This window comes from Oncorhynchus kisutch, linkage group LG27 (genome assembly GCF_002021735.2).
Source record: "Oncorhynchus kisutch isolate 150728-3 linkage group LG27, Okis_V2, whole genome shotgun sequence".
NCBI classification, from domain to species: Eukaryota; Metazoa; Chordata; class Actinopteri; order Salmoniformes; family Salmonidae; genus Oncorhynchus; species Oncorhynchus kisutch.
The window spans coordinates 17,971,635-17,981,895 of NC_034200.2; positions in this window are offsets into that span (position 1 = coordinate 17,971,635).

The window sequence follows — 10,261 nt, forward strand, 5'->3', positions numbered from 1 at the left end:
GTGTGTTTAACAAACAAAAATGTGAGGAACTGGGGACATTTTGTTGTCCCCACAATGTCAAATGCTATTTCTAGGGGGTTTAGGGTAAAGGATATACTTAGTGTTAGGGTTAGAATTAGGTTTAGGAGCTAGGATTAGTTTTAGGGTTACGGTTAGGTTTTTGGGTTAGGGTTGGGGTTAGGGAAAATAGTATTTTGAATGAGAAGGAATTGTGTGTGTCATTGTGGTTTTGCTGTTGATCTATAAGTGTGTAACTGAAATATAAATATTCTATGCATCTACACATTTATGTATGTGTACTGCACATGTCCATTATGAATGTGTATGGGTACGATCTGCCTTCCTTTCTCCCTCCGTTCTCCCTGCTCCTCCGTCTGTATGTCATCTTTAGGCCTGCCTGCCTGCCTTCCTCCGTGCCTCACAACCCTGGGGGGCATCTCCCATCAGGCTTGATGTGTTCCAAAGTATCCCGAAAGACCTAATGTGATCTGAGAGGCTGACGGGTCTGTCCCTGCTGCCTGCTGTCTTTTCTCCTCCCCGCATTGGACTGCGCTACGGAACACACACACACACACACACACACACACACACACACACACACACACACACACACACACACACACACACACACACACACACACACACACACACACACACACACACACACACACCAAGAAACACACAGATGCACACACACACACACACACCAAGAAACACACACACACACACACACACACACACACACACACACACACACACACACACACACACACACACACACACACACACACCAAGAAACACACAGATGCACACACACGCACAAATGTATGAAGGCACACACACATGTAGAAACACACGCACGTACTGCGCACAGGACGGAAGCACACACACACACACACACACTTTTAAGTGAGTAAGCATTTCACTGTTAGTCTACACCTGTTGTTTACGAAGCATGTGACAAATACAGTAAGAGTAGATTTTAATGCAGCCTGAAGTCTACACATCCTGTTGAGAGCCCAATCAAAATATTAGCATTTTATCTGCTTTGATATTAATTGATTTGCACTAAGGAGCCATACATCTCACTGCTGCAATGAAGTGAGGCATGATACTGTAACTCTACTTCATCTCCTAGTTCTATGAATCAATCTAATACGTTTGTCTTGGGCATTGGAATTGGACCTCCAGAGTTTTGAATGCATATGATTATGGCTGCTTTTGTGTGCATCAGTGAAAGAGTCTAAATGTGTGTGTGTGTGTGTGTGAACACTGAGTGGAGAAAAACAATGCCTTCCTGGTTCAGTAGCCCTGTCACACACAGAGAGGAGCCTGAGGGGATACACAGAGACAGAGGGAGTGGGGGTTGGATACCATGAGACGAGGGCATCGAAATGGGGCTTAGCAACACAGAGATATACCAACTGGAAGCGTGTGTGTTTGTGTTGCGTGTGTGTGGGGGGGGGGGGGATAATCTATTGCATCCAGTGAAAGAAACACAGCCTGCGGGTCTAACTATGGGCTGTGCCGATTAGGACTGGTCTGATATCTCAATCACCAATCAGAGATGCTGGGACACTCCTGTTGCATCTAATAGGGATAGTCTTTAGACCAAAAATATACGACTCAAAGCTTATCTAAATATGGTCACAATTCATGTCACAACCTGTATGTGTTGATGATCGTCAATTCCGTGAAGTGCCCTTTCCAACCATCATCAATAGCTGAAAGACAAAGACAGTCAAGCTTTCAAATACAAGATCAACATCAGTGAAAAGGCTTGGCACTTTAATTAAAAGACAGAGGGGATTTTTATTGATATTTGGCCACATACTTTAGGCGCCAGTCTATAACGCCTAAAGTACACAGTAATGTTTTCTTGATCAATGATTAACTCTCCTAGTTGAGATCTTAGATCACTCTGGCAACATATCTGCCGGTGGTCTTCAGCTTGCTGCGTTTCTATAGGTCAAAATGAAGCTCAGCAGGGAGGAATGACTGCTGAAATGGTTTTGGGGAGGAGGAGAGGGAGGAGTGGGACCTAAAGGTGACAGGTATTACCCAGTTGTATCCTGCCCATTCAAGCAGAAAGAGAGAACATCTACTTGAGCTCAGTAAAAAAGGTACAAACTGTAGGTGTTTTCGTTCAGCAATTTGGTCCCTGTGACAAGCCTTAAATTGGTGGCTGTGTGAATAATGTTGTGTTTATTCCAATTAAGTTTATCTACGATGTTGGATTATGATGATGATGACTCTACATAAGCTCAGGGTTGATCATTTCTGACATAGTGTTCTGACACATTGTCAGCCCAGCCGCAAACCCTTCCCTCTGTGACCCAAGGAAATGTGTGCCATTTTGGAACGCAAAGATGATCCTCAAGTTGTCCCTGACTCTACAGACCGGTCTCCTGTCCAACTGAGAGGTAGGGGAGGGAGGTGGAGTGGAAGGGTTCTGAGGAAAGGGGGCAGAAAAGTCAGGGGAGGTCAGGTGCTTGAGAAGGGGGTAGTGACAAGAGAGAGAGAGAGAGAGAGAGAGAGAGAGAGAGAGAGAGAGAGAGAAGGGGGTAGTGACAAGAGAGAGAGAGAGAGAGAGAGAGAGAGAGAGAGAGAGAAGGGGGTAGTGACAAGAGAGAGAGATAGAGAGAGAGAGAGGATGGGGTAGTGACAAGAGAGAGAGAGAGAGAGAGAGAGGGGGTAGTGACAAGAGAGAGGGAGAGAGAGAGAGAGAGAGAGGGGGTAGTGACAAGAGAGAGAGAGAGAGAGAGAGAGAGAGAAGGAGAGAGAGAGAGAGAGAGAGAGAGAGAAGGAGAGAGAGAGAGAAGGAGAGAAGGAGAGAGAGAGAAGGAGAGAGAGAGAGAGAGGGGGGGGGTAGTGACGAGAGAGAGAGAGAGAGAGAGAGAGAACGGGGTAGTGACAAGAGAGAGAGAGAGAGAGAGAAGGAGAGAGAGAGAGAGGGAGAGAGAGAGAAAAGGAGAGAGAGAGAAAAGGAGAGAGAGAAGGAGAGAGAGAGAAGGAGAGAGAGAGAGAGAAGGAGAGAGAGAGAAGGAGGGAGAGAGAGAGAAGGAGAGAGAGAGAGAGAGAGAGAGAGAGAGAGAGAGAGAGAGAGAGAGAGAGAGAGAGAGAGAGAAGGAGAGAGAGAGAGAAGGAGAGAGAGAGAGAGAGAGAGAGAAAGGGGCAACCAGTGAAGAACAAACACCATTGTAAATACAACCCATATTTATGCTTATTTATTTTATCTTGTGTCCTTTAACCATTTGTACATTGTTAAAACACTGTGTATATATAATATGACATTTGTAATGTCTTTATTGTTTTGAAACTTCTGTAAGTGTAATGTTTACTGTAAATTTGTATTGTTTATTTCACTTTATATATTATCTACCTCACTTGCTTTGGCAATGTTAACACATGTTTCCCATGCCAATAAAGCCCTTGAATTGAATTAAATTTAATTTAATTGAGAGAGAGAGAGAGAAGGAGAGAGAGAAGGAGAGAGAGAGAAGGAGAGAGAGAAGGAGAGAGAGAAAGAGAGGAGAGAGAGAGAAGGAGAGAAGGAGAGAGAGAGGCTGTGAGCCAGGCCCAGGGGTGAAAAGTAGGACAGTGCCACAGGAAGTGGTGGAACAGAGAAGAGCCAGAGGCCTTAATGAAAACCGATCCCCTGAGGCTGCCCCCTCCCTGCAGCCCAACAGCCACAAAAGGCAGGCTAAGTCTTCACAGTCCATAAAGGGTAGAGACTGCTGGAAGGGAAAGCAGCGGTCATTTTCACAATGGCCCATTCCGAAGCCTAGCCAGGGGATATCTTAGTTACGAGGTAAACAAGTTTAACAAGTAAAAACATGTACAGTATATCTTTTTAAAAATAAGCTACCTTTCAAAAATACAAATTAAGTCATCTTTAGAGATTCCTCACTCAGAAGGACACAGATTGCATAAACTGGGCATTATTAAAATACTATTGATATGTTTCAATTATTGTCTACTTATTGTCTTCCTTTTTCAATTGAATGAACTGAATTAATCTTGATATTGAATTCAAAAAACATGTAACCCACCAACGCATCCTAAATCTATTTATTAATAAAGTTTGTTAAAACATAGAATCTAATCGAGGCGTGAGGCGGGAAACACGTTTGAAAATAAACTTTGAGTAACTCATTAAATTAAGAAAATTATAAGAATAATGAGCCGGAGCGCTGCCTGAGGAGAGAAATCTCATTAACAGGTTTTTCAATTCCCCTTTTTCAATACATTTGTTAGAAGTACCAGAGAGCGCTCAATTATCACCCACCCTTTCACCTCTGAGACATGTGGGTGACGAGAGGCCCCAGAGGACCATGGCTGCAGACTGCAGCCGGCCAGGCCCCCATTCACAGCTCATAGGGCAGGGCGGCTCTGCAGTGGAGGACATACTGACCATGTGTTTAATACCGTCAACACCCTAGTCTAGAGCTGCCCGGCTGCTTAGTCCATAACATTAACAGACTCACACCTCGCGCCTCGATTAGATAACATTTTTTACGAACTTTATTAATTAACCTATTTAGGATGTATTGGTTGGTAGAGAAATGGCGCTGGAGGGGATGGCTGCCATTTTATGGGCTCTGAACCACCCAAACAATTATTTTTTTTTTTTCTCATTGTTTGAAACGTATTTTATTCAAAATGTTTCCGCTACCGTCTCTTATGACCGAAAAGAGCTTCTGGACATCAGAACAGCGATTATTCACCTTGAACTGGACAAATAATTTCTCTTTAATGAGTCGGACGAGAGGGAGTTACTACAGTCACCCGACGAGGCCATCATCCACATCATTCGCAGGAGAAAGAGGTTTTTACAGAAGGAGATCAGGGTGCCTTGTAAAGATCCAGAGATGAGTGGCTAATCAGCTTTTAACATCGGTACTATTGGCATACAATCGCTGGATAATAAAGTGGACGAACTACAAGCACATATGTCCTACCAACGGGACATTAAAAACTGTAATATCTTATGTTTCACCGAGACATGGCTGAAATCCCGCTATGCACTCCGACGAACCATCAAACAGGAAAAGCGTCAATACAGGACTAAGATCAAATCGTACTATACCGGTTACGACGCTCGTCGGATGTGGCAGGGCTTGCAAATTATTATACACTACAAAGGGAAATACAGCCAAGAGCTGCCCAGTGACACAAGCCTACCAGACGAGCTAAATTAGTTCTATGTTCGCTTCGAGCAAGTAACACTGAAACATGCATGAGAGCATCAGCTGTTCCGGACGACTGTGTGATCACGCTCTCCGTAGCCAATGTGAGTAAGACCTTTAAGCAGGTCAACATCCACAAGGCCGCAGGGCCAGACGGATTATCAGGACGTGTACTCCGAGCATGCGCTGACCAACTGGCAAGTGTCTTCACTGACATTTTCAACCTCTCCCTGTCTGAGTCTGTATTACCAACATGTTTCAAGCAGACCACCATAGTCCCTGTGCCCAAGAAAACTAAGGTAACCTGCCTAAATAACTACCAACCCGTAGCACTCACGTCCGTAGCCATGACGTGCTTTGAAAGGCTGGTCATGGGTCACATCAACACCATTATTCCAGAAACCCTAGAGCCACTCCAATTTGTATACCACCCCAACATATCCATAGACAATGCAATCTCTATCACACTGCCCTTTCACACCTGGACAAAAGGAACACCTACATGAGAATGCTATTCATTGACTACAGCTCAGCGTTCAACACCATAGTGCCCTCATAGCTCATCACTAAGCTATGTACCCTGGGACTAAACACCCCAGGTGGTAAAGAGAGGTAACAACACATCCGCCATGCTGATCCTCAATATGGGGGCACCTCAGGGGTGTGTTCTTAGTCCCCTACTGTATTCCCTGTTCACTCATGACTTCACGGCCAGGCACGACTCCAACACCATCATTAAGTTTGTCAATGACAACAGTGGTAGGCCTGATCACCGACAACAGCGAGACAGTCTATAGGGAGGAGGTCAGAGACCAGACTGTGGTGCAAGTACAACAACCTCTCCCTCAATGTGATCAAGACAACAGAGATGATTGTGGACTACAGAAAAAGGAGGACCGAGCACATCCCTATTCTCATTGACGGGAATGCAGTGGAGCAGGTTGAGAGCTTCAAATTCCTTGGCGTCCACATCACCAACAAACTAACATGGTCCAAGCACACCAAGACAGTTGGGAAGAGGGCACAACAAAACCTATTCCCCCCAATCCGTAAGACTACTGAACATCTAATCAAATGGCTACCCAGACCATTTGCATTGCCCCCCCCCCCTCCCTCTTTTACGCTGCTGCTACTCTCTGTTATTATCTATGCATATTCACTTTAATAACTCTACCTACATGTACATATTACCTCAATTAACCGGAGCCGTTGACTCTGTACCTGTATCCCCTGTATATTGCCTCGTTATTGTTATTTTACTGCTGTTCTTTAATTATTTATTACTTTTATTTATTTTTTATATATATTTCTTAAAACTGCATGGTTGGTTAAGGGCTTGTAAGTAAGCATTTCACTGTAAGGTTGTATTCAGCACATGTGACAAATACAATTTGATTTGATTTGATACAAATCAAATGTATTATTATAGCCCTTCGTACATCAGCTGATATCTCAAAGTGCTGTACAGAAACCCAGCCTAAAACACCAAACAGCAAGCAATGCAGGTGTAGAAGCATGGTGGCTAGGAAAAACTCCATAGAAAGGCCAAAACCTAGGAAGAAACCTCGAGAGGAACCAGGCTAGGCAGAGACAAGGCAGAGTATAGCCCACAAAGATCTCCGCCACGGCACAACCCAAGGGGGGGCGCCAACCAAGACAGGAAGATCACATCAGTGACTCAACCCACTCAAGTGACGCACCCCTCCTAGGGATGGCATGAAAGAGCACCAGTAAGCCAGTGACTCAGCCCTTGTAATAGGGTTAGAGGCAGAGAATCCCTGTGGAAAGAAGGGAACCGGCCAGGCAGAGACAGGAAGGGCGGTTCGTTGCTCCAGAGCCTTTCCGTTCACCTTCACACTCCTGGGCCAGACTACACTCAATCATATGACCCACTGAAGAGATGAGTCGTCAAAAGAAAGATCAGGGTCCAGAGTAACACCAAGGTCCTTCACAGTTTTATTTGAGACGACTGTACAACCATTAAGATGAATTGTCAGATTCAACAGAAGATCTCTTTGTTTCTTGGGACCTAGAACAAGCATCTCTGTTTTGTCTGAGTTTAAAAGTAGAAGTTTGTAGCCATCCACTTCCTTATGTCTGAAACACAGGCTTCTAGCGAGGGCAACTTTGGGGCTTCACCATGTTTCATTGAAATGTACATCTGTGTGTCATCCGCATAGCACTCAAAGTTAACATTATGTTTTCGAATGACATCCCCAATAGTTAAAAAATATAGTGAAAACAATAGTGGTCCTAAAACGGAACCTTGAGGAACACTGAAATTTACAGTTGATTTGTCAGAGGACAAACCATTCACAGAGACAAACTGATATCTTTCAGACAGATAAGATCTAAACCAGGCTAGAACTTGTCCGTGTAGACCAATTTGGGCTTCCAATCTCTCCAAAAGAATGTGGTGATCGATGGTATCAAAAGCAGCACTAAGGTCTAGGAGCACGAGGACAGATGCAGAGCCTTGGTCTGATGCCATTAAAAGGTCATTTACCACCTTCACAAGTGCAGGCTCAGTGCTATGATGGGGTCTAAAACCAGACTAAAGCATTTCGTATACATTGTTTGTCTTCAAGAAGGCAGTGAGTTGCTGTGCAACAGCCTTTTCTAAAAACTTTGAGAAGAATGGAAGATTCGATATAGGCCGATAGTTTTTTATATTTTCTGGGTCGAGGTTTGCCTTTTTCAAGAGAGGCTTTATTACTGCCACTTTTAGTGAGTTTGGTACATATCCGGTGGATAGAGAGCCGTTAATTATGTTCAACATAGGAGGGTCAAGCACAGGAAGCAGCTCTTTCAGTAGTTGCATTGGAATAGGGTCCAGTATGCAGCTTGAAGGTTTAGAGGCCATGATTATTTTCATCATTGTGTCAAGAGATATTACCAGACTAAAGCACTTGAGTGTCTCTCTTGATCTTAGGTCCTGGCAGAGTTGTGTGGACTCAGGACAACTGAGCTTTGAAGGAATACGCAGATTTAAAGAGGAGTCCGTAATTTGCTTTCTAATAATCATGATCTTTTCCTCAAAGAAGTTCATAAATGTATTACTGCTGATGTGAAAGCCATCCTCACTTGGGGAATGCTGCTTTTTAGTTAGCTTTGCGACAGTATCCAAAATACATTTAGGATTGTTCTTATTTTCCTCAATTAAGTTGGAAAAATGGGATGATCGAGCAGCAGTAAGGGCTCCCGATACTGCACGGTACTGTCTTTCCAAGCTAGTCGGAAGACTTCCAGTTTGGTGTGGCGCCATTTCCGTTCCAATTTTCTGGAAGCTTGCTTCAGAGCTCGGGTATTTTCTGTATACCAGGGAGCTAGTTTCTTATGAGAAATGTTTTTAGTTTTTAGGGGTGCAACTGCATCTAGGGTATTGTGCAAGGTTAAATTGAGTTCCTCAGTTAGGTGGTTATCTGAATTTTGTCCTCTCACGTCCTTGGGTAGGCAGAGGGAGTCTGGAAGGGCATCAAGGAATCTTTGTGTTGTCTGTTAATTTATAGCACACTTTTGATGCTCCTTGGTTGGGGTCTGAGCAGATTATTTGTTGCAATTGTAAACGTAATAAAATGGTGGTCCGATAGTCCAGGATTATGAGGAAAAACATTAAGATCCACAACATTTATTCCATGGGACAAAATTAGGACCAGAGTATGACTGTGACAGGTAGGTCCAGAGACATGTTGGACAAAACCCACTGAGTCGATGATGGCTCCGAAAGCCTTTTGGAGTGGGTCTGTGGACTTTTCCATGTGAATATTAAAGTCACCAAAAATTTGAATATTATCTGCTATGACTGCAAGGTCCAATAGGAATTCAGGGAACTCAATGAGGAACGCTACTTCCGGCGCCGACAGAGATGGCCGCCTCGCTTCGCGTTCCTAGGAAACTATGCAGTTTTTTGTTTTTTTACATGTTATTTCTTACACTAGTACCCCAGGTCATCTTAGGTTTCATCACATACAGCCGAGAAGAACTACTGAATATAAGATCAGCGTCAACTCACCACCAGTACGACCAAGAATATGTTTTTCGCGATGCGGATCCTGTGTTCTGCCTTACAACCAGCGCCACGGGATGGTTCCCATGCAGCGACCCAAAAAAACGACTCAGAAAAAGAGGGAAACGAAGCGGTCTTCTGGTCAGACTCCGGAGACGGGCACATCGTGCACCACTCCCTAGCATTCTTCTTGCCAATGTCCAGTCTCTTGACAACAAGGTTGATGAAATCCGAGCAAGGGTAGCATTCCAGAGGGACATCAGAGACTGTAACGTTCTCTGTTTCACGGAAACGTGGCTCACTGGAGAGACGCAATCCGAAGCGGTGCAGCCAGCGGGTTTCTCCACGCATCGCGCGGACAGAAACGAACATCTTTCTGGTAAGAAGAGGGGCGGGGGCGTATGCCTTATGGCCAACGTGACATGGTGTGATGAAAGAAACATACAGGAACTCAAATCCTTCTGTTCACCTGATTTAGAATTCCTCACAATCAAATGTAGACCGCATTATCTACCAAGAGAATTCTCTTCGATTATTATCACAGCCGTATATATCCCCCCCCAAGCAGACACATCGATGGCTCTGAACGAACTTTATTTAACTCTCTGCAAACTGGAAACGATTTATCCGGAGGCTGCATTCATTGTAGCTGGGGATTTTAACAAGGCTAATCTGAAAACAAGACTCCCTAAATTTTATCAGCATATCGATTGCGCAACCAGGGATGGAAAGACCCTGGATCATTGTTACTCTAACTTCCGCGACGCATATAAGGCCCTGCCCCGCCCCCCTTTCGGAAAAGCTGACCACGACTCCATTTTGTTGATCCCTGCCTACAGACAGAAACTAAAACAAGAAGCTCCCACGCTGAGGTCTGTCCAACGCTGGTCCGACCAAGCTGACTCCACACTCCAAGACTGCTTCCATCACGTGGACTGGGAGATGTTTCGTATTGCGTCAGCCAACAACATTGACGAATACGCTGATTCGGTGTGCGAGTTCATTAGAACGTGCGTTGAAGATGTCGTTCCCATAGCAACGATTAAAACATTCCCCAACCAGAAAC